The sequence below is a fragment of the Meles meles genome, chromosome 2, assembly GCF_922984935.1.
Source record: "Meles meles chromosome 2, mMelMel3.1 paternal haplotype, whole genome shotgun sequence".
Taxonomy (NCBI): domain Eukaryota; kingdom Metazoa; phylum Chordata; class Mammalia; order Carnivora; family Mustelidae; genus Meles; species Meles meles.
This window is the reverse complement of record NC_060067.1, coordinates 146,014,609-146,038,788: the sequence shown is the minus strand read 5'-3', so window position 1 is coordinate 146,038,788 and position 24,180 is coordinate 146,014,609.

Here is a 24,180-nt window from a genome sequence, read left to right as displayed (position 1 = left end):
TATCTGGAAGGACTTTCATCCACCTTAGGTAGTGAGTTGTCAAGACGCAGTCCTGCATACAGAATGCCTCCCAATGGGCATATTTGGACTTAGAGGAGTGGCAGAAGGGAAACTGTATGCCAAAATCAGCTTAAAGTTACAGCAACTTATGTAGAATATATTTCCAGACATGAAATTAGATAAAATTTATTTTTTGTAAAGAAGTTCAGATTTAGATCCCTTTAAACATGATAACAAGGTATAATAGAAATAGTTATGACTTGTCAAAGAAAACTATAGAAGCATAATAAAAGAAGGTCTTTGTGGATTCTTATTACTAATGAGAAGACTAGAGAGTATTTTGAAGAGGCAGAGGGTGAGATTTACTATGTCAAAGCCAAAGGACCAATAGAATATAATTATATTGGAAAGCAGATTTTGTCATTTGGCCTGAAGGGATTAGAAAGACAAAAGTGGTCAAGGGCAAATTGAATTGACATAAGTTTCTCCTTGGAAATTTGCTCCAAACATGCTCTGTTATGATTTGTGTCATTGTTGGGCTACCATAAATATTAAAGTAAAAATTTCTTTGTTCTTAAATTCGTAGACTCTGAATCCAGTACTGGAGGGAAGATCTTTCTATATTCATAGTATAAGCAAAGAAAGAAATCAGGTGCTGATGAAGCTGTTCTTCTCATGCTATTTAGAGGCTATATATATATATATATATATATATATAAAATTAATTTATTTAAGTAATTGCTACACCCAACATGGGGCTCAAACTCATCACCCAAGTTCATAAGTCGCATGTTCTTCTGACTGAACTAGCTAGGTGCCCCACATACATTTTTTAATAACAGTAATTCTAATATCTTTATTTTATTATCACTGTGAATGTTACTGTGGTAAAGTAAGCAAAGTAAATCGGGAGGAAAGAATAAAGGGGTCATTAGAAAGATGCGAATTTTGGTATATCATGGATGAAAATGGTGTTCATAAAGTTGGGACTAAAAGAGATCCTCCTTCCATTTGCCTGTGTCTCCTCGTAAGCATGAATCTGGACAGTAATCATGGAAATGTACAGATCCAGGGTTAGCTGAATCTTCACTATGTTCTACTTAACCAACTAACAGAGCATGGAGCTCAGCCCCAATGAGGTCAGGAGACTATTTATGGTCCTTAGTGACTTTACTTAGATTATAAGTGAAGCATCCTGATTTCAGGAACCAACATTCAATAGGAGACCTGACCTCATGCAGCCAATAAATGAAGCTGGAAAATGCACCCTTCGGCCTGAATGTCCTCAAATAAGTTGATTTAGGTTCTTTTATTTAAATGTTTTGGTTTCAGAAAAAAAATCGGTTCATCTATAGAAGAAATGATTTAAAAAATTTTTTAAAAATGACAAAGAAAAAACAAAAGGGACTTTTTGTATTTTTTCTCTAGAAACCTCTCCTTTACTAAGGTCATTTTTTCTGTACGTATAATTATCAGGTCAGTAAGATGTAATCATAAACCATAGAAAAAGCAAACAGAATTGTCCGATTTAAAAGCCAAATGTGGTTCATCTTGGTTTCATACATTTTGATTATGATATATTGAATTTAGTGTTTACAAATAAAGCTGGAGTAACATATCCAGATATAATTGTTTTCATGTTGCAAGCTTTCAATATGGAAATGGCTAGGCAGCATGTCCTTGTTAGCATCTAATAGTCTTTTTAGTTATTTTAAAGGGTACAACTTTTGGGATTAGATACCTATAGAGAAATCAAAGTTTTTATCAAATGCCTATCTTTGGGGGCACCTGGGTGATTCAGTTTTTTAAGCTTCTGCCTTTGGCTAGGGTCATGATCCCAGGGTTTTGGGATCAGACTGCATCAGGCTCCCTGCTGGGGGGTGATTAGCCTGCTTCTCCCTCCCCCACCTCCCTGTTTGTGTTTCCTCTCTTGCTGTGTCTCTCTCTGTCAAATAAATAAAAAAAAAATCTGTTTAAAAATGCCTGTTCCTGGTTCCTGTTGACTTCAGCAGAACTTGGTTTAACCCTGGTTAAATAGCAATTGGATTGGTTATATCCAGAGGTCTTGGAAATTATTTATGGGAGTAGATAGAAAAATTGATATACACAGCAATTGATATTTAAAATTAAGTTAGCAGAAGTTAGAAGATTCATGGGGAAGTCTAAATTATAATTAAAAAATGAATGTTTGAGAAGCAAGGGGGTGGGAATGCTGTTATTTCTCGGAGGAGTAGTGGATTTGATTTTTGAATGTCAAACTTATGGCTGAGTGAGACACTGAAGGCCTTATATCTATAGTTATTTACTTCACTGTCTGTAAAATGGGAATAATAATTCCATCCTGCTCTACATTTCAAATAAATAACATGGAAATGGACTTTGAGATCATGAGATTTAAAATGCTATATAAATATGAATGATTCTAAGTTGTTTAAAATGAACCCAATTGAAACTGCACTTTTAAAAAGTATTTTTATAAATGAATTTAATCAATTGAAATTTTAAAAACCAATTAGCAATGTCTTCTGAAGGAATTATTTTTGAGAAACTGGGCTGAGCTTTAATGATTATGAAAAAAATCAGAGAAAATGGAGCAGATTAATTTATATTTAAGACAAGAACTAGTATTTTCAGGAGTTTCAAATGACAGTTGACATGTGGGAAGAATTCTGAATTTGGGTGGTAATTTAAACACACAATATTATTATTAATTCCTCCACTAAAATGAAAAAAAAAAGAGAGAGCACTTATAATGTGCCTCCTGTGCTCAAAGCAACATGCTATGCACTGGAATACCATGAAAATGGAAAAGGAGATGGTCTAGGGGCTGGACTCAGGCCACCATGGAGATCTGACTTGAGTCTCCATTTTCCATGATAAAAAGAAGACCTATCAGCATACCAACAAAGAACATGATATGAGATGGCAGAACATCATCCTATAACAGGTTTTCAGGGCCTTTGCTTAGTTCTAGAATACGAATTCAAGATAAAATGTAGAATGTGACCTTTGGACAAATTGAGGAGCATGTTGCAATATATGTTCTACTGCTTCCTTTTTGTTTTTTTTTGTTTGTTTGTTTGCTTGTTTTGTTTTGTTTTCTGCCCCCCCACGCCCCCAGTTTGTTTACAACCCTAGGACTTCAGTGCTAAGAATAATATAGAAATGGCAAGTCTGGGTTACCCTGTAACCAGATAGATAAGGTCCTGATCACCTTGGAGAATTTGGCATCCTAGGATCTTGGGACCAGGAATTTTTTAAAGATAATTTTTCACCAGGTCTGAAGACCACAGATAGAATTTTCCACCCTCTACTGAAAAAGGCTAATCATCATGTCTGCTTGATTTCAAGTAAACTTAGGAGACTTAACTGTGCCGTTAACAATAATTCTCTATGCTAATGTTAGGAAGAGGGACAATCTTTGCCCTTTCACACAAAGCAGGCAACTTTTAGCTTGTTTTTCTTAATGAAAGATGGGGTGTGTGTGAGGGGTAAGTAATTTCCCTTAACATCTCCTGGTTGTTATAAAGTCTGTTAAGATACAACATCAAATTTGCTCTCATCTCTGAAGTGAAACCGAGTCCTTTCTCAGGATGCTGAGGCACTTCTGGAGACTAAAGAAGACCTCTCACTTTCATGGCATGGGCTGTCCGTGCTTAATGTCAGACCATTTAGAGACTAGTGAGGTTGTACAATTTTACTTGGGTTTTCTTGCTGGTTAATCTTAATACAGTTTATCTCGTTAATTTGTTCTTAATGAGTTCATCCACAATGATTTAATACAACTCTGAGGAACAGCTTTCTTTAGTCTTTAATTCGCGACAGTTCCCCTTCTATTTGGCAGTACATTAATGGAAATGGAAAATTGCCTCATTCTAAATGTCAGAATAATACTGCACCAAAAACAATTCAGTCATGTCTTTCAAACCACGCACATATGGTTCATCACCAAATGTCACTGTTCTTCCCCCTTCCCCCCATACCCCCCTCCTGCCTGTACCTTCCCTCTTTATTTTCTATTTGCCTGTCTGTGGTGATCATTGTTTGGACTAACTTTCTAATAGCTTTGCAAAAGCTTTATTTCTCCTGCTGTCCAGGAAACAGTTCTCATAACACTAGTTTTACCTAGATCCTTAGAATTGGCAGAGTTCGCAGATCAGGTGACAGCTATTGCTTTTAGTATCGCAAATGTCTTTCATCTGCTCTCAAAATTGAAAAAAAAAAGTTTATGTGAAGTTTCTTCAAAATAATTTTTGTGCATAATTTTGGACTGTTTAGTGAAGTTCTCTAAGGAAAACTATACTCCTCACTCTGTCTATGCTAAGTCGGTTTTCCACTGCACCCCCCTCCCTGCCCCAGATTTGTGTTCAAGCAACTTTCTCTCTAGAATAAATGATTTTAATATGAATATTCTAGTTGTCATTTTGGGGGTAAGTTCATATAAGAACACCCACAGCACAATTTTACTTGCACTTAAGGATGCAAACTTTTAATTATAAATCTTAATTAACCAACATTTAAAAGTGATTTCAATGAAATTTTAAAATAGTCTGTGAGATAGACTATCTAAACACTGTCCCTTTTTTCAAAGGGGAATTCAAAAGATGGAGCAATTTCCAAAATCATTTATTAAGCATCACTTTTGTGGGTCAACTTCTAAAGAGTATTTTAAATTAAAGAGACCCTACTTCAGATAATATATGAAGAAAACAATTTGAGAAAAAAGAATCCCCACTCTCGATTGTATATATATTTTTCTATCCTTATATTTAAAGTACACGTCTGAGGGGCACATGGATGGCTCAGTTGGTTAAGCATCAGACTCTTGGTTTGGGCCCAGGTCATGATCTCATGGGTCACCATGAGATCAAGCTCCTGTGTGAAGCTCCACATGGTGGAGAGTCTGCTTGGGATTCTCTCTCTCCCTCTCCTTCTGTCCCTCCCTCCCATAGTCTCTCTCTCTTCCTCTCTCAAAATAAATACATAAATATTAAAAAAAATAAAATACTTGTCTGAAACTGGAACTTCTTAATTAATTTGTTGGGTTTGCTCTTTATTTCTATCAGCAAGCTGACTCATCTGTGAAGTATGAATATTTTAATTCAAGTAAATGTTTTCCACAGACTGAGGATCACTTGTTTAGGCAGGCATAAGCTAATCAGAAGGTAACTTGTAGTTTTGCATTACAGAGTTAGGATCAGAAAGCACCAAGAACATTACTTGATTTCTCTGTTTCTCTTTTCCTCTATCTAACGGTAGATATTTAAGATATTTGCCAGTTTTACGCTGCAGAGACTATATGATTACTATCATAATAACTACATATTTTTCCACAATTTATATAGCATCCACTGTGTCACATGTGTTATCCAGGTTATTGAATCTAATTTTCCTGAAAACAGTGACATAAAGGATATGAAAATAGTTTTCGTAGAGGTTTAAAAGGCTGTTTGACATCACAGAGATGGTATGTATGTGAAAGTGCTTTCCTTATTCCACACTTTTCCTTTTATCTGTAGTATTTACCTTACAGCAGAAAAGAACATGACTAGATTATTGTTAAAAGTCATTTGGCCCCTTCTAGAATGTCCCAGTGACACAGAATTCACATATTCCTAAGACAGATTGTTGTTGAACAACTCTAATGACAGAACATGATTCATTATATACAAATGAAGCATGCCCTATACTTTTGCCCATTGTTTTTCTTCTATCTACTATAATAAGATAAGTAGTCAAATCCTTCCTCCATGTGATACCTTCAGCTGTTTGAAGATACTCCCTGTTTCTTGAATTGATTTCTCTTCTAGACAAATGTTTTCCAATTCCTTGCTCTAGATTCTTCATAATAAACCCAGGACAGGGCACAATAGACCTATGAAATCTGAACCAGTATAGGATAAAAAAGGATTCAATTTGGGTATTACATTTTTTATATGTAGACCCATATGGTAGTTTGTGTGTCTGTGTGTGTATGTGTGTGTGTGTGTGTGCATGCATGTGTATGTATATGCATGTGTGCCTGCCTGAATTATGTAAATTTATGATCAATTATAAAATAAATGGCAACATATCCATTCTGTACTAATGTGATTGACCTTTTACCCCAACATGAAACTTTATACTCTTTGTCTAAGTTTATACATGCTGACTTGGCCAATCAGTGTAATTTTTATTTCCATCATTTGACACTTGAATCCTCTCTTTGCCCTCACGTCTTTCTGACATCACTGCATTTCATAGAATTTTTTTTTCTATATTGTTCTTTAAGTAATTGATATAAATGTCAAGGCAGGCCATACTTCCAACAAATTCCTAGAACACTACCCGCTGGGTTTTCCTCCAGGACACACAGGTCATCCCATCTGATTGGCTGTCATTTAGGATTTCCTGAGTCACTGCAAATCCTCCAGAGAAAATGGGGGCTTCACCGGAAGCTTCCAGCTCTGTCCCCAGACATCACTTCAATCATCTTGTGATTATTAACTTTTGTTTTGCTTTCAAATTTACATCTGGATGTCAGCCTTCGTGTCACTTTTCTTACAGTCTTTGTTCTTGGCTCTCTCTGCATGATATTCATCTTTGCTTTTAGAGTCCATTTGTTCACACATTATTAATTTATATATTAAATAAAATACACAAAAACATACTCATTTACTGGGGAATTTCTACACATATGGAAAAATGTATGCCAGTTACTAGACCCTTATGAATACATTAAAGACTTCTCCCTGGGGCTTCTTTTTAAAACAGAGGTCAACCAATTGTCCATCCATAGACAAAGAGGTTTCTTCAGATTCCTCTTTCTTTCTTTCTTAAAGACATTATAAGAGTTAAGTGAACTATGGCTCAGGGTGCCATATTCCACTCATTTTCACCCACTGCTGGGCTCATTGGAGGTGCTCAGTTCAGGTTTGTGGATCTCAGCCAAACTGAATACTGATCACTTGTGATTGCCTTCATATGAACTTCACTTCTAAACTCTTCTATTTTCTTAATCTTTCTTTTTTGGAATGATCATCTTTGGGATGACACCTCCTTTCTTCTTCTTCTCTTTTAAAATCCTGTGTTTTACAAACTAGAGTTTATTTGCATTGGCTTGATAACCCCTTTCCTTGAGATCACTACACCTGATGTGGGCCCATCATATCCACAGAATCCTCACACTTCCACATCACCAATAACATTCTTTTTGGATGCTCAAAATCAAGAAGCTTAAGATCCAGAAGATATGATAATGTCAACCACATTCACAGTAACTAACAAGTAAATAAATGATTAAATTCAAAAGGGCTTTTCAGATTGCTAATTTCCTTTTTTAATCCAGTAAAACAGCTCTAACACTTCTTGAGTGCCTCTTCTCTGCCAAACACAGTCATTGCTATGATCATATACGTTATCTCTAAAGTATATGAAAGACTTTTGGGCGCCTGGGTGGCTCAGTGGGTTAAAGCCTCTGCCTTCGGCTCAGGTCATGAACCCAGGGTCCTGGGATCGAGCCCCACATCAGGCTCTCTGCTCGGCAGGGAGCCTGCTTCCTTCTCTCTCTCTGCCTGCCTCTCTGCCTGCTTGTGCTCTCTCTCTGTCAAATAAATAAATAATATCTTTAAAAAAAAGTATATGAAAGACTTTCTAATCATCTACTGCTTTTAAGCAGATTCTTTTGTTTATACTGGCTAATTAGAGAGAGGAAATGTAGATAAAAAATATCTGCCACAAGTAGAATGAAATTTCATTCTTATTTGAAGCAATTTGAATGATTTACATTAAAGTAAATTTTTATTTTTACAAATATATGCACATGGTAAGTGCTCAATAATATTAAATACTTACCAAGCTGAGTTTTTTTTTTAAGTAAGTTTTCATTTTCTGATTCTTTCTGTGACCAGAATATCAAGTACAAAAATAAAACTATAACATGTCTTGTGATTGTTGTTAACTAGCTGGAACCAGCATAGATCAGAGGTCAGAAACTTATCCTCATAAGAATTTTAAGAGCAGAGAGTTTCAGGTTACATAATAAATTCTTAGGCATATCCACACCTTAGATTTTTTGAAAACTTTTTCGTATGAGATAAGTTCTTCTGTTATAAATAGTAAGGTGTAGTGGACAGAATGTTACCCTAAGAGTCAGGGGAGCTAAATTCTAGTATTGTCTTTTATATCATGAGTGGATTCTGCTGGAGGGGGTGCCAGATTTTATATACTAAACACATATGTAAATGCTGCCTTTGTGGACTTGTGTTGTTTGATTAGGAACATTATTGTTTCTTTCCAAAGTATTCATAGAGGGAAGTGCGTTTGCTGAGAAATAGAGGTAATCAATAAATGTTTAAAACAGATAATACAGAGATGACTCTATAGTGGTTAGAAGAATTTTATTCTCATACATTATTATTCTACCCATTTCATTATAACTTTAAAAGTATTTTGCACTCATTTTTAGCTATTGTGTTAATCCTTTTGAAAATATACATTTTGGGGTGCCTGAGTGGCTCAGTGGGTTAAAGCCTCTGCCTTCGGTCTGGGTCATGATCCCAGAGTCCTGGTATCGAGCCCTACATCAGGCTCTCTGCTCCATGGGGAGCCTGCTTCCTCCTCTCTCTCTGCCTGCCTCTCTGCCTACTTGTGATCTCTGTCTGTCAAATAAATAAAATCTTTAAAAAAAATAAAATATACATTTTTGTTTAAATTAAAACATATAATGCATTATTAGTTTCAGAAGTAGAGGTCAGTGACTCATCAGTTTTATATAATACCCAGAGCTCCTTACATTACATATCCTCCTTAATGTCCATCACTCAGTTACCCCATCCCCTCATGCTCCTCTCCTCCAGCAATCCCCAGTTTGTTTCCTATGATTAAGAGTCTCTTATGTCTCTCTCTCTCTGATTTTATCTTGTTTCATTTTTAATTTTTTCCACTCTTCCCCTATGACCCTCTGTTTTGTTTCTTAAATTTCACATGAGTGAGATCATATGATAATTGTCTTTCTTTGATTGACTTATTTTACTTAGCATAATACCCTCTAGTTCCGTCCATGTCGTTGCAAATGGCAAGATTTCATTTTTTTAATGGCTGAGTAGTATTCCATTGTATATATACCACATCTTCTTTATCCAGTTATTTGTTGATGGACATCTGGGCTCTTTCCATAGCTTTGGTTTTCCTTTTCAACATTCCTTTGGCTGCCTGGGGTTATTTCTGTTTCCATACAAATTTTAGGATTATTCATTCCAGCTCTGTGAAAAAACTTGATGGTATTTTGATAGGGATTGCACTGAGCATGTACATTGCTTTAGGTAGCAGAGACATTTTAACAATCTTTGTTTTCCAATCTGTGCACATGGAGTCATCATCTTCTTCTTCTTCTTTGGTGTCTTCCTCATTTTCTTTCATGAGTGTTCTATAGTTTTCTGAGTACAGATCCTTTGCCTCTTTGGTTAGGTCTATTCCTAGGAATCTTATGGTTTTTAGTGCAATTTTAAATGGGATTGATGCTTTAATTTCTCCTTCTGTCTCTTAATTTCTCTCTTCTGTCTCATTGCTAGTGTATAGAAATTCAACTGATTTCTGTGCATTGATTTTTATATCCTGCCACTGTGATGAATTCCTTTATGAGTTCCAGCAATTTTAGGGTGGAGTCTTGAGTTTTTCACATAGAGTATCATGTCATCTGCAAAGAGTGAGAGTTTGACTTCATTGCCAGTTTGGATGCCCTTTATTTCTTCATGTTGTGTGATTGCTGAGGTTAAATCTTTGAGTAGTATGTTAAATAACAGTGGTTATAGTGAATGTCCCTCCTGTGTTCTTGACCTTAGGGGAAAACTTCTCAGATTTTCCCCATTGAAAATGATATTTGCTGTGGACTTTTCATAGATGGTTTTTATTATATTGAGTTATGTTCCCTCTATCCCTGCATTGTAAATGTTTTAATGAAGAAAGGATGCTGTACTTTGTCAAATGCTTTTTCCGCATCTATTAAGAGGATTATATGGTTCCTGTCCTATTTTTTAAATGTAGTGTATCACATTGATTGATTTGTAGATGTTGAATGATCCTTGCTGACCATGAATAAATCCCACTTAGTCAGGGTGAATAATCCTTTTAATGTACTATTGGATCCTATGTTTGTAGGAATGCATCCATTTCTTCCAGATTGCCTAATTTATTGGCATATAGTTGCTCACAATATGTTCTTATAATTGTTTGCATTTCTTCAGTGTTCGTTGTGATCTCCCTTCTTTCATTCATGATTTTATTTATTTGCGTCCTTTCTCTTTTCTTTGTGATAAATTTGGCCAGGGGTATTTTGATCTTATTAATTCTTTCAAAGAACAAGCTCCTAGTTTTGTTGATCTGTATGAATGTTCTTTTGGTTTTGATTTCATCCCTAATCTTTATTAATTCTCTTCTCCTGCTGGGCTTAAGTTTTATTTGCTGGTTTTTCTCCAGCTTCTTTAGATGTAAGTTGAGGTTGTGTATTTGAGACTTTATTTTTTCTTGAGAAAGACTTGTGTTGCTATATATTTTCCTGCTATGACTGCCTTTGTTGCATCCCTAAGGTTTTGAACAATTGGGTTTTCATTTTCATTTATTTCCATGAAATTTTTTTTTTAATTCTTCATAATTTCCTGCTGGGTCCATTCATTCTTTAGTAGGATGCTCTTTCGCCTCCAGGTATTTGAATGCTTTCCAAATTTCCTCTGGTGCTTGAGCTCAAGTTTCAAAGCACTGTGGTCTGAAAATATGCAGGGAATGATCACAATCTTTTGGTACCAGTTGAGACCTGATTTGTGACCCAGTATTTGATCTATTCTGGAGAATATTCTATATGCACTTGAGAAGAATGTGCATTTTGTTGCTTTAGGATGGAATGCTCTGAATATATCTGTGAAGTCCTTCTGGTCATTCAAAACCCTTGTTTCCTTGTTGATCTTCTGCTTAGATGATCGTCCATTTCAGTGAGGGGGGTGTTAAAGTCCCTTACAATTGTTGTATTATTATCAATGTGTTTCTTTAATTTTGTTATTAATTGGTTTATATAACTGGCTGCTCCTATGTTAAGGGCATAAATATTTGCAATGAAATCTTGTAGGATAGACACTTTAGTTATGATATAGTGTCCTTCCTCACCTTTTATTACAGTCTTTGGTTTAAAATACAATTTGTCTGATATAAGGATTGCTACCCCCAATTCTCTTTTGATGTCCATTAGCATGGTAAATTGTTTCTGCCCCCTCACTTTCAAGCTGGAGGTGTCTTTGGATCTAGAATGAGTCTCTTGTAGACAGCATATTGATGGGCCTTGCTTTTTTATCCAACCCAATACCCTGTGTTTTTTGATTGGGGCATTTGGCCACTATATATTCAGAGTAAGCATTGAAAGATATGAATTTAATGCCGTCACATTACCTGTTTAAAGTCACTGTTTCTGTATATTGTCTCTGTTTCCTTCTGGTCTGTGTTACTTTTGTGCTCTCTCTTCACTTAATGGACCCTCTTTAATATATCTTTCAGAGATGGTTTAGTGATCACAAATTCTTTTAGTTTCTGTTTGTCCTGGAGGCTTTTTTACCTCATCTTCTTTTCTTTTCTTTTCTTTCTTTCTTTCTTTTTTTTTTTTTTCATTTAAGGACTTTTTTTTTTAAATTAACATATGATGTATTATTAGGCATGGGGGTACAGGTCGGTGAATCTCCAGGTTTACACACTTCACAGCACTCACCATAGCATATACCCTCGCCAATGTCCATAACCCCATGACCGTCTCCCTACCCCCCTACCCCCAACAATCCTCAGTTTGTTTTTTGAGATTAAGAGTCTCCTATGGTTTGTCTCCCTCCCAAGCCCATCTTGTTTCATTTATTATTTTCCTACCCCCAACCCCCCCACGTTGCTTCTTGACTTCCTCATATCAGGGAGATCATTTGATAGTTGTCTTTTTCCAATTGAGTTATTTAGCTCAGCATAATACCCTCTAGTTCCATCCATGTCGTTGCAAATGACAAGATTTCATTTCTTTTGATGACTGCAGAGCATTCCATTCTATATATATACCACATATTCTTTACCCATTCATCTGTTGATGGACATCTGGGCTCTTTCCATAGTTTGGCTATTGTGGACATTGCTGCTATAAATATTCGGGTGCACGTGCCCCTTCAGATCACTACGTTTGTATCTTTAGGGTAAATACCCACTAGTGCAATTGTTGGGTCATAGGGTAGCTCTATTTTCAACTTTTTGAGGAACCTCCATGCCGTTTTCCAGAGTGGCTGCACCAGCTTGCGTTCCCACCAACAGTGTAGGAGGGTTCCCCTTTCTCTGCATCCTTGCCAGCATCTGTCATTTCCTGACTTGTTAATTTTAGCCATCCTGAATGGTGTGAGGTGCTATCTCATTGTGGTTTTGATTTGTATTTCCCTGATGCCGAATGACATGGAGCACTTTTTCATGTGTCTGTTGGCCATCTGGATGTCTTCTTTGCAGAAATGTCTGTTCATGTCTTTTGCCCATTTCTTGATTGGATTATTTGTACTTTGGGGTTGAGTTTGATAAGTTCTTTATAGATTTTGGATACTAGCCCTTTATCTGATATGCTGTTTTCAAATATCTTCTCCCAGTCTGTCAGTAGCCTTTTGGTTTTGTTGACTGTTTCCTTTGCTGTGCAAAGACTTTTGATCTTGAGGAAGTCCCAATAGTTCATTTTTGCCCTTACTTCTCTTGCCTTTTGCAATGTTTCTAGGAAGAAGTTACTGCAGCTGAGGTCGAAGAGGTTCTTGCCTGTGTTCTCCTCAAGGATTTTTTTTTTTAAAGATTTTATTTATTTTTTTGACAGACAGAGATCACAAGCAGGCAGAGAGGCAGGCAGAGAGGGAGAGAGAGGAGGAAGCAGGCTCCCTGCCAAGCAGAGAGCCCGATGTGGGGTTTGATCCCAGGACCCTGGGATCATTACCTGAGCTGAGGGCAGAGGCTTTAACCCACTGAGCCACCCAGGAGCCCCTCCTCAAGGATTTTGATGGATTCCTTTCTTACATTGAGTTCCTTCATCCATTTTGAGTCTATTTCTGTTGGTGGTGTAGAGAAATGGTCCAGTTCATTTTTCTGCATGTGACTGTCCAATTTTCCCAACACCATTTATTGAAGAGACTGTCTTTTTTCCATTGGACATTCATTCCTGCTTTGTCGAAGATTAGTTGACAATAGAGTTGAGAGTCTATTTCTGGGCTCTCTATTCTGTTCCATTGATCTATGTGTCTGTTTTTGTTCCAATACCATACTGTCTTGATGATGACAGCTTTGTAATAGAGCTTGAGGTCGGGAATTGTGATGCCACCAACTTTGGCTTTCTCTTTCAATATTCCTCTGCTATTCAAGGTCTTTTCTGGTTCCATATAAATTTTAGGATAATTTGTTCCATTTATTTGAAGAAAATGGATGGTATTTTGATAGGGATTGCATTAGATGTTTAAATTGCTTTGGGTAGTATAGACATTTTCACAATCTTTATTCTTCCAACCCATGAGCATGGAACATTTTTCCATTTCTTTGTGTCTTCCTCAATTTCTTTCATGAGTACTTTATAGTTTTCTGAGTATAGATTCTTTGCCTCTTTGGTTAGGTTTGTTCCTAGTTATCTTATGGTTTTGGGTGCAATTGTAAATGGGATTGACTCCTTAATTTCTCTTTCTTCTGTCTTGTTGTTGGTGTACAGAAATGCAACTGATTTCTGTGCATTGGTTTTATATCCTGACACTTTACTGAATTCCTGTATGAGTTCTAGCAGCTTTGGAGTAGAGTCTTTTGGGTTTTCTACGTATAGTATCATATCATCTGCAAAGAGTCAGAGTTTTACTTCTTCTTTGCTGATTTAGATGCCTAATTTCTGTTTGTTGTCTGATTGCTGAGACTAGGACTTTTAGTACTATGCTGAATAGCAGTGGTGATAGTGGATATCCCTGCCATGTTCCTGACCTTAGTGAAAAAGCTCTCAGTTTTTTTCCATTGAGAATGATATTTGAGGTGAGTTTTTCATAGATGGCTTTGATGATATTGAGGTATGTATCCTCTATCCCTACACTTTGAAGAATTTAATCAAGAAAGGATGCTGTACTTTGTCAAATGCTTTTTCAACATCTATTGAGAGTATCATATGGTTCTTGTTCTTTCTTTTATTAATGTATTGTTTCACATTGATTGATTTGTGGATGTTGAACCAACCTTGCAGCCCTGGAATAAATCCCACTTGTTTACCTCTCCTTCTATTGTGAATGACATCCTTGCTGATTAAAGTATTCTTGGGTGTGCAATGACATGGATGGAACTAGAGGATATTATTCTGAGTGAAATAAATCAATCAGAGAAAGACAATTATCATATGATCTTTCTGACATGAGGAATTTGAGAGAAGGGCCAGGGGTCCCTGGGGGTAGGGAAGGAAAAAAAGAAATAAGATGGTATGAGGAGAGAAAAAAACCTAAGAGATTCTTAATCTCACAGAACAAACAGGGTTGCTGTGGGGTTGGTAGGAGAGATAGGGTGGCTGAGCGATGGACACTGGGGAGGGTATGTGCTATAGTGAGTGCTGTGAAATGTGTAAGCCTGATGATTCACACATCAGTACCCCTGGGGCAAATAATACATTATGTTAATAAAAATAAAAAAATAAAATAAAGTGTCCTTGGGTGCATATTTTTCTCATTTAACACCGTGGATATATCATGCCAGTCCTTTCTGACCTGCCAGGTCTCCATGGATATGTCTGTTGCCACTATGATGTCTCTAACCTCATAGATTATGGACCTCTTGCCCCAAGCTGCTTTCAGGATTTTCTCTTTGTGAGATATGCAAGTTTCACTATTATACGTTCAGGTGTTGACCTATTGTTATTGATTTTGAAGGGAGTTTTCTGTGCTTCCTGGACTTGAATACCTATCTGCTCTCTTCCCCAGGTTAGGAAAGTTCTGCACTGTAATTTGGTCCTGTATACCTTATGTCCCTGGACTCCCTTTCATCCTCTTCTGGGATCCCAATTCTAATACTGTTTCACTTTATGGTATCAATTATCTCTTGAATTCTCCCACATGATACAGTAGTTGTTTATCTCTATTTTTCTCAGCTTCTTTATCCCCTACCATTATGTCTTCTTATCACTAATTCACTGCTCTTCCTCATTTATTTTTTTCAATTTTCTTTCTCTTTCTTAAATTAATTTAATTTTTTTTGTTTGTGTGATCCCAAATTCATTGTTTATGTACCTCACCCAGTGCTCCATGCAATATGTACCCACACTAATACCCAAAACCAGGCTCACCCAATCCCCCAACACCCTCCCCTCCAAAACCCTCAGTTTGTTTCAAGAGTCCACAGTCTCTCATACTTTGTCTCACCTTCCAATTTCCCTAACTCACTTCTCCTCTCCATCTCCCAATGTCCTCCGTGTTATTCCTTATGTTCCACAAGTGAGTGAAACCATATGATACTTGACTCAATGCTTGACTCATTTCACTCAGCATAATCTCTTCCAGTCCCATCCATGTTGATACAAAAGTTGGGTATTCATCCTTTGTGATGGAGGATAACACTCCATTGTATATATGGACCATATCTTTTTTATCCATTTGTCTGTTGAAGGGAATCTTGGTTCTTTAGTTTGGCGACTGTGGCCATTGCTGCTGTGAATATTGGAGTACAGAAGATCCTTCTTTTTACCACGTCTGTATCTTTGGGATAAATACGTAGTAGAGCAATTGCAGGGTCATAGGGTAGCTCTATTCTTAATTTTGTAAGGAATCTCCACACTGTTTTCCAAAGTGACTGCACCAACTTGCATTCGCACTAACAGTGTAAGAGGGTTCCCCTTTCTCCACATACTTTCCAACACTTGTTGTTTACTCTCTTGTTGATTTTGGCCATTCTAACTGCTGAAAGGTGATATCGTTGTTTTTTTTTTTTTAATATTTGATTTATTTTACAAGTAGGCAGAGAGGCAGGCAGAGAGAGAGAGAGAGAGAGGAAGAAGTAGGCTCTCCGCTGAGCAGAGAGCCTGATGCGGGACTCAATCCCAGGACCCTGAGATCATGACCCGAGCCGAAGGCAGAGGCTTCAACCCACTGAGCCACCCAGGTGCCCTTGGAAGGTGACATCTTAATGTGGATTTGACTTGAATCTCCCTGATGGCTAGTGATGATGAACATTTTTTCATGTGTCTGTTAGCCATTTGTATGTCTTCTTTGGAGAAGTATCTGTTCATGCCTTCTGCCCATTTTTTTTACGTGATTATCTGTTTTGTGTCTGTTGAGTTTGAGGACTTCTTTATAGATCTTGGATATCAGCCCATTGTCTGTAGAGTCATTTGTGAATATCTTCTCCCACTCTGTGGGGTGCCTCTTTGTTTTGTTGACTGTTTCCTTTGCTGTGCAGAAGCTTTTGTTCTTGATAGAATCCTAAAAGTTCATTTTCGCTTTTGTTTCCTTTGCCATTGGGGACATGTCTTGAAAGAAGTTCCTGTGACCAATGGCAAAGAGGTTACTGCTTACTCGCTTTTGTTTCCTTTGCCATTGGGGACATGTCTTGAAAGAAGTTCCTGTGACCAATGGCAAAGAGGTTACTGCCTATCTTCTAGGATTTTGATAGATTCCTGCCTCATGTTGAGGTCTTTAAACTAGTTTGAGTTTATCTTCATGTTTGGTGTAAGAAAATTGAGTGTCATTCTTCTACACATAGCTGTCCAATTTTCCCAGCACAAGAAATTGAAGAGGCAGTCTTTTTTTCCCATTGGATATTTTTTCTTGCTTTGTCAAAGATTATTTGACCATAGAGTTGAGGATCTATATCTGGGCTCTCTACTCTGTTTCACTGGTCTATGTGTCTCTTTTTGAGCCAGTTCCATGCTGTCTTGGGGATCACAGCCTTGCAGTAAAGCTTGAAATCAGGCAACGTGATGCCCCCAGTTTTGATTTTTTTTTCAACATTTCCTTAGCAACTCATCATCTCTTCTGGTTACATACAAATTTAGGATTGTTTGTTCCAGCTTTTTGAAAAATGCCAGTGGAATTTTGATCAGGATGGCATTGAAAGTATAGATTGCATTAGGCCATATGGACATTTTAACAATGTTTATTCTTCCAATCCATGAGCATGGAATGCTCTTCCATCTTTTTGTGTCTTCTTCAATTTCTTTCATAAGTGTTCTGTAGTTCCTCTAGTACAGATCCTTTACCTCTTTGGTTAGGTTTATTCCCAGGTATTTTATGGTTCTTGGTGCTATAGTAAATGGAATCAATTCTATACTTACCCTCTCTATATTTTCATTGTTAGTGTATAAGAAAGAATTTCTGTACATTGATTTCTTTACTTTGATTTTCTATCCTGTCACATTACTGAGTTCCTATATGAGTTCTAGTAGTTTGTGGGTGGAGTCTTTTAGGTATTCTATATAAAGTATCATGTCATCTGCAAGGAGAGAGAGTTTGACTTCTTCTTTGCCAATTTGAATGCTTTTATTTCTTTTATTGTCTGTTTTCTGTTGCTAGGACTCCTAGTACTATGTTGAACAACAGTGGCGAGAATAGACATTCTTCTCATGTTCCTGATCTCGAAGGGAAGGCTGTCAGTTTTTCCCCACTGAGAATGATATTTGCTGTGGGTTTTTCATAGATAGATTTTTTGAAGTTGAGGGATATTCACTCCATCCCCATACTTTGAAGGGTTTTAATCAGGAATGGATACTGTATCTTATCAAATGGTTATTCTGCTTCAATTGAGAGGACTACGTGGTGCTTCTCTCTTCTCTTATTGATTTTTTCTATGACATTGATTGATTTGCAAATGTTGAACCACCCTTGCATCCCATGGATAAATACCACCTGGTCATGATGGATAATCTTTTTAATGTACTGCTGGGTCCTATTAGCTAGGTTCTTGTTGAGAATCTTGGCATCCATATTCATCAGGGATATTGGTCTGAAATTCTCCTTTTTGGTGGGGTCTTTGCCTGGTTTTGGGATCAGAGTAATGCTGGCTTCATAAAAGGAATCTGGAAGTTTTCTTTCTGTTTCTATTTTTTGAAACAGCTTCAGGAGAATAGGTATTATTTTTTCTTTCAATGTTAGGTTGAATTCTCCAGGGAATCTATCAGGTCCTGTGCCTTGTTTTTTGGGAGTGTTTTGATCACTTCTTCAATCTTGTCACTAGATATTGGTCTATTCATGTTGTTAATTTCTTCCTAATTCAGTTTTGGAAGATTGTAGGTTTCCAGGAATACATCCATTTCATCTAGGTTGCTTAACTTATTGGCATATAACTGTTGATAATTATTTTCTTTTTTTAAATTTCTTTTCAGTGTAACAGAATTCATTGTTTATGCACCAAACCCAGTGCTCCATGCAATATGGGCCCTCCAAAATACCCACCACCTGGCTCCCCCGACCTCCCAACCCCGCCCCTTCAAAACCTTCAGATTGTTTTTCATAGTCCATAGTCTCTCATGGTTCATCTCCCCTTTCAATTTCCCTCAACTCCCTTCTCTTCTCCATCTCCCCATGTCCTCCATGTTATTTGTTATGCTCCACAAATAAGTGAAACCATATGATAATTGACTCTCTCTGCTTGACTTATTTCACTCAGCATAATCTCTTCCAGTCCCATCCATGTTGCTAAAAAAGCTGGGTATTCATCCTTTCTGAAGGAGGCACAATACTCCATAGTGTATATGGACCACATCTTCCTTATCCATTCGTCCATTGAAGGGCATCTTGGTTCTTTCCACAGTTTGGCGACTGTGGCCATTGCTGCTATAAGCATTGGGGTACAGATGGCTCTTCTTTTCACTACATCTGTATCTTTGTGGTAAATACCCAGTAGTGAAATTATGGAGTCATAGGGCAGCTCTATTTTTAATTAAGGAATCTCCACACTGTTCTCCAAAGTGGCTGCTCCAACTTGCATTCCCACCAACAGTGTAAGAGTGTTCCCCTTTCTGTATATCCTCTCCAACACATGTTGTTTCCTGTCTTGCTAATTTTGGCCATTCTAACTGGTGTCAGGTGGTATCTCAATGTGGTTTTAATTTGAATCTCATGATGTGATGATGAACATTTTTTCATGTGTCTGATAGCCATTTGTATGTCTTCATTGGAGAAGTGTCTGTTCATGTCTTCTGCCCATTTTTTGACATGATTATATGTTTTCTGCATGTTGAGTTTAAGAAGTTCTTTATAGATCCTGGATATCAACCTTTTGTCTGTACTGTCATTTGTGAGTATCTTCTCCCATTCTGTTGCCTCTTTGTTTTGTTGATTGTTTCCTTTGCTTTTAATCTTGATGAAGTCCCAAAAATTCATTTTCGCTTTTGTTTCCTTTTCCTTTGGAGACATATCTTGAAAGAAGTTGTGGTTGATATCAAAGAGGTTACTACCTATGTTCTCCTCTAGGATTCTGAGGGATTCCTGTCTCACGTTGAGGTCTTTTATCCATTTCAAGTTTATGTTTGTGTACAGTGTAAGAGAATGGTCGAGTTTCATTCTTCTACATATAGCTGTCCAATTTTCCCAGCACCATTTATTGAAGAGACTGTCTTTTTTCCACTGTATATTTTTTCCTGCTTTGTTGAAGAGTATTTGACCATAGAGTTGAGGGTCCATATCTGGGCTCTCTACTCTGTTCCACTGGTCTATGTGTCTGTTTTTATGCCAGTACCATGCTGTCTTGGTGATCACAGCTTTGTAGTAAAGCTTGAAATCAGGTAACGTGATGCCCCCCATTTTGTTTTTCTTTTTCAACATTTCCTTAGCAATACGGGGTTCCTTCTGATTCCATACAAATTTTAGGATTATTTGCTCTAGCTCTTTGAAAAATACTGGTGGAATTTTTATCAGGATGGCATTAAAAGTATAGATTGCTCTAGCAGTATAGACATTTTAACAATGTTTATTCTTCCTATCCAAGAGCATGGAATGGTCTTCCATCAATTTGTGTCTTCTTCCATTTCTTTCATGAGTGTTCTGTAGTTCCTCAAGTACAGATCCTTTACCTCTTTGGTTAGGTTTATTCCCAGGTATCTTATGGTTCTTGGTGCTATAGTAAATGGAGTCGATTCTCTAATTTTCATTTCTGTATTTTCATGCTGTATGAGTTCTAGTAATTTGGGGGTGGAGTCTTTTGGGTTTTCCATATAAGGTATCATGTCATCTATGAAGAGAGAGAGCTTGACTTCTTCACTGCCAATTTGGATACCTTTTATTTCTCCTTGTTGTCTGATTGCTGTTGCTAGGACTTCTTTTTTTTTAAGATTTTATTTATTTGATATATATAGAAAGATCACAAGTAGATAGAGAGAGAGGGGGAAGCAGGCTCCCTGCTGAGCAGAGAGCCTGATGTGGGGCTCAATTCCAGGACCCTGAGATCACAACCCAAGCCAAAGGCAGAGGCTTAACCCACTGAGCCACCCAGGCGCCCCTGTTGCTAGGACTCCTAATACTATGTTGAACAAGAATGGTGAGAGCGGGCGTCCTTGTAGTGTTCCTGATTTCAATGGGAAGGCTGTGAGCTTTTTCCCATTGAGGATGATATTTGCTGTGGGTTTTTCATAGATAGATTTTATGAAGTTCAGGAATGTTCCCTCTATCCCTATACTTTGAAGCATTTTAATCAGGAATGAATGCTGGATTTTTTCAAATGCTTTTTCTGCATCAATTGAAAGGACGATGTGGTTCTTCTCTCATCTCTTATTGATTTGTTCTATCACATCAATTGATTTGCGAATGTTGAACCATCCTTGTAACCCAGGGGTGAATCCCACCTGGTCATGATGGATAATCTTTTTAATACGTTGTTGGATCCTATTTGCTAGGATCTTGTTGAGAATCTTAGCATCCATATTCATCAGTTATATTGGTCTGAAATTCTCCTTTTTGGTGGGGTCTTTGCCTGGTTTGGGGATCAGGGTAATGCTGGCTTCATAAAAGGAATCTGGAAGTTTTCCTTCTCTTTCAATTTTTTGAAACAGCTTCAGGAGAATAGGTGTATTTCTTCTTTAAAAGTCTGGTAGAATTCCCCAGGGAATCCGTCAGGTCCTGGGCTCTTGTTTTTTGGGAGGTTTATGATCACTGCTTCAATCTTGTTACTAGATATTGGTCTATTCAGGTTGTCAATTTCTTCCTGGTTCAATTTTGGGAGTTTCTAGTTTTCCAATAGTGCATCCATTTCATCTAGGTTGTTTAACTTATTGGCATATAACTGTTGATAATAACTTCTGATGATTTTTTTCTATTTCCTTGGTGTTGGTTGTGATCTCTCCCTTTTCATTCATAATTTTATTAAGTGAGCTTTCTCTCGTTTGTTTTGGATTAGTGTGGCCAATGGTTTATCGATCTTATTGATTCTTTCAGAAATCCAGCTTCTAGTTTCATTGATACATTCTATTGTATCTCTAGTTTCTATCTCATTGATCTCTGCTCTAATCATGATTATTTCCTTTCTTGTGTGTGGAGTTGGTTTAATTTGTTGCTGATTCTCCAGTTCTTTAAGGTACAGAGATAGCTGGTGTATTCTGGATTTTTCAATTTTTTTGAGGGCGGCTTGGATGGCTATGTGTTTCCCCCTTAGGACCACCTTTGCTGTATCCCATAGATTTTGGACTGAAGTGTCTTCATTCTCATTGGTTTCCATGAATTGTTTAAGTTCTTCTTTGTTCTCCTGGTTGATCCAAGTATTCTTAAGCAAGGTGGTCTTTAGCTTCCAGATGTTTGAGTTCCTTCCAAACTTTTCCTTGTGATTGAGCTCCAGTTTCAAAGGATTGTGATCTGAGGATATGCAGGGAATAATCTCAGTCTTTTGGTATATCGGTTGAGCCCTGATTTGTGACCCAGTATGTATTCTATTCTGGAGAAGGTTCCATGTGCACTTGAGAAGAATGAGTATTCTATTGTTTTAGGGTGGAATGTTCTGTATATATATGAGGTCCATCTGGTCCAATGTGTCATTCAATGCTCTTGTTTCTTCATTGATTTTCTTCTTGGGTGATCTGTCTATTACTGAGAGAGGCATGTTAAGATCTCCTACTATTAATGTATTCATATCAATATGACTCTTTATCTTGATTAATAGTTTTCTTATGTAATTGGCTGCTCCCATATTGAGGGCATAGATATTTACAATTGTTAAATCATCTTGGTGGATAGTCCCTTTAAGAAAGATGTAGTGTCCTTCTGTATCTCTGACTACTGTCTTTAGTTTAAAATCTAATTTATCTGAACTGAGAATCGCTACCTTGTCCTTCTTTTGAGGCCCATTGGCATGAAAGATGCCTCTCCATCCCTTCACTTTCAGTCTGGGTGTATCCTTAGGTTCGAAATGGGTCTCTTATGGACAACATATGGATGGGTCCTGTCACTTTATCCAATCTGCAACCTTGTGTCAGTTTATGGACATATTTAGGCCATTCATATTGAGATTGATTATTGATAGATACATTTTTATTGTCATCGTGTTACCTTTGAAGTCTTTCTTTCTGTAGATTGTCTCCATATTTCTGTTCAATGATATTCTTAGGATTTTCCCTCTTTTATAGAACCCCTCTTAATATTTCCTGTAGTGTCGGCTTGGTGGTCACATACTTTTTTAAGCCTTGCTTGTCTTGGAAACTCTTTATCTCTCTATCCATTTTGAGTGTCAGTCTTGCTGGATAAAGTATTCTTGGCTGTATGTTCTTCTCATTTAGTGCCCTGAATATATCTTGCCACCCCTTTCTGGCTTGCCACGTTTCTGTGGACAGGTCTGACATTATTCTGATGGGCTTTCCTCTGTACATAAGGAGCCTCTTTTTCCTAGCGGCTTTCAAGAGATTGTATCTACAATTATGATTTCTCAGTTTTACTATTAGGTGCCTTGATGTTTTTTTAGTATCTATAATCTTGGGGGGAGACTGTTCTGCCTCTAGTACATGAATGCTGGTTCCATTCACGAGACTGGGAAATTTTTCATGGAGAATTTGTTCCACTATATCTTCTAGACTTCTTTCTTTCTCCTCCCCGGCTTTTTAGGCTTTTGTTCTCTGGAGGTTTTGTTTGTTTGTTTGTTCATTTGTTTTCTCTCGCCTTGACAGCTTTTGATGGTTTTTTGAGGTTTAGAGGAAAGCAAACTGCACCCAAACCTCCCTCTCAGACGAAGCCTCAATTTGTTCCCCTCTGGGTGCTGCAGAGCACATAAGTTCCCCATTAGCCGCTGGCAGAGCACATTCCGAGTTCTGGTCCCTGGGGACACAGGAACTCCTGCATGTTCCCAAAACCACAACAGCGGTGATTGTCTGGGCAGCTCCAGACCGCCAGAGAGGTTCCAAGCAGCGATAGCACACTGAGATTTTTCCACTGGCCCGGGCTGGGAGTACTCAGGCTTTCTGGGACCGAGAGTGCCAGGCTGGTGCCTGCACGCACCTCTCTCATGGGAGGGTGTGGGGCGCGACTCAGGCTCTGGTAGCGCCGTGCAGCGCATGCATGGGAACTGCAAAAAGGTTGTATTTCTGCTAGCTGGGCAGGCTCCCAGCCCCTCACAGGAGCCACATGCAGGTGCGCTCATGGCTCAGGGACCAAGACCTGGTTTCTTAGCCACACTGTCCCTGGCTCAGCTACCAGGGGTGGCTGTCCTGGGTCTGGGAACTTAAGCCCCTGTCCCTAACTGCCCCAATTCCAACAATTTCCCCCCACGATCCTTTGCTCTTTTTGAGTGCTTTCAACTAGACTCCAAGTTAATGCTGGTCCCCAGTTGCAGGGCATGCTCCTATTGGGGTATTACTTTCCAATGGGTCGCTTCTGGTGGCTCCTTCCCCCTTTTGTTTATCTTCCAATATCAGTCTGACGTTCCCACTCCACTTTACCTGCCCACTGGCATCTTCTGCCCCTGTAGAGATCCAGTCATGTATAATTCTAATCTCAGGCTAATTTCATGGGTGATCAGAGTAGGTAATCAGCTCACTTTAGGGTACAGGTTGAAATGGTGCCTCCTTCTAGTTCTCCGCCATCTTGTCCCCCCCCCCCCCCCGTTGATAATTATTTCTGATGATTGCTTCTTTTTTCTTGGTGTTAGTCGTGATCTCTCCCTTTTCATTCATAATTTTATTAATTTGGGTCCTCTCTCTTTTCTTTTGGATTAGTTTGGCCTGTAGTTTATCAATCTTATTGA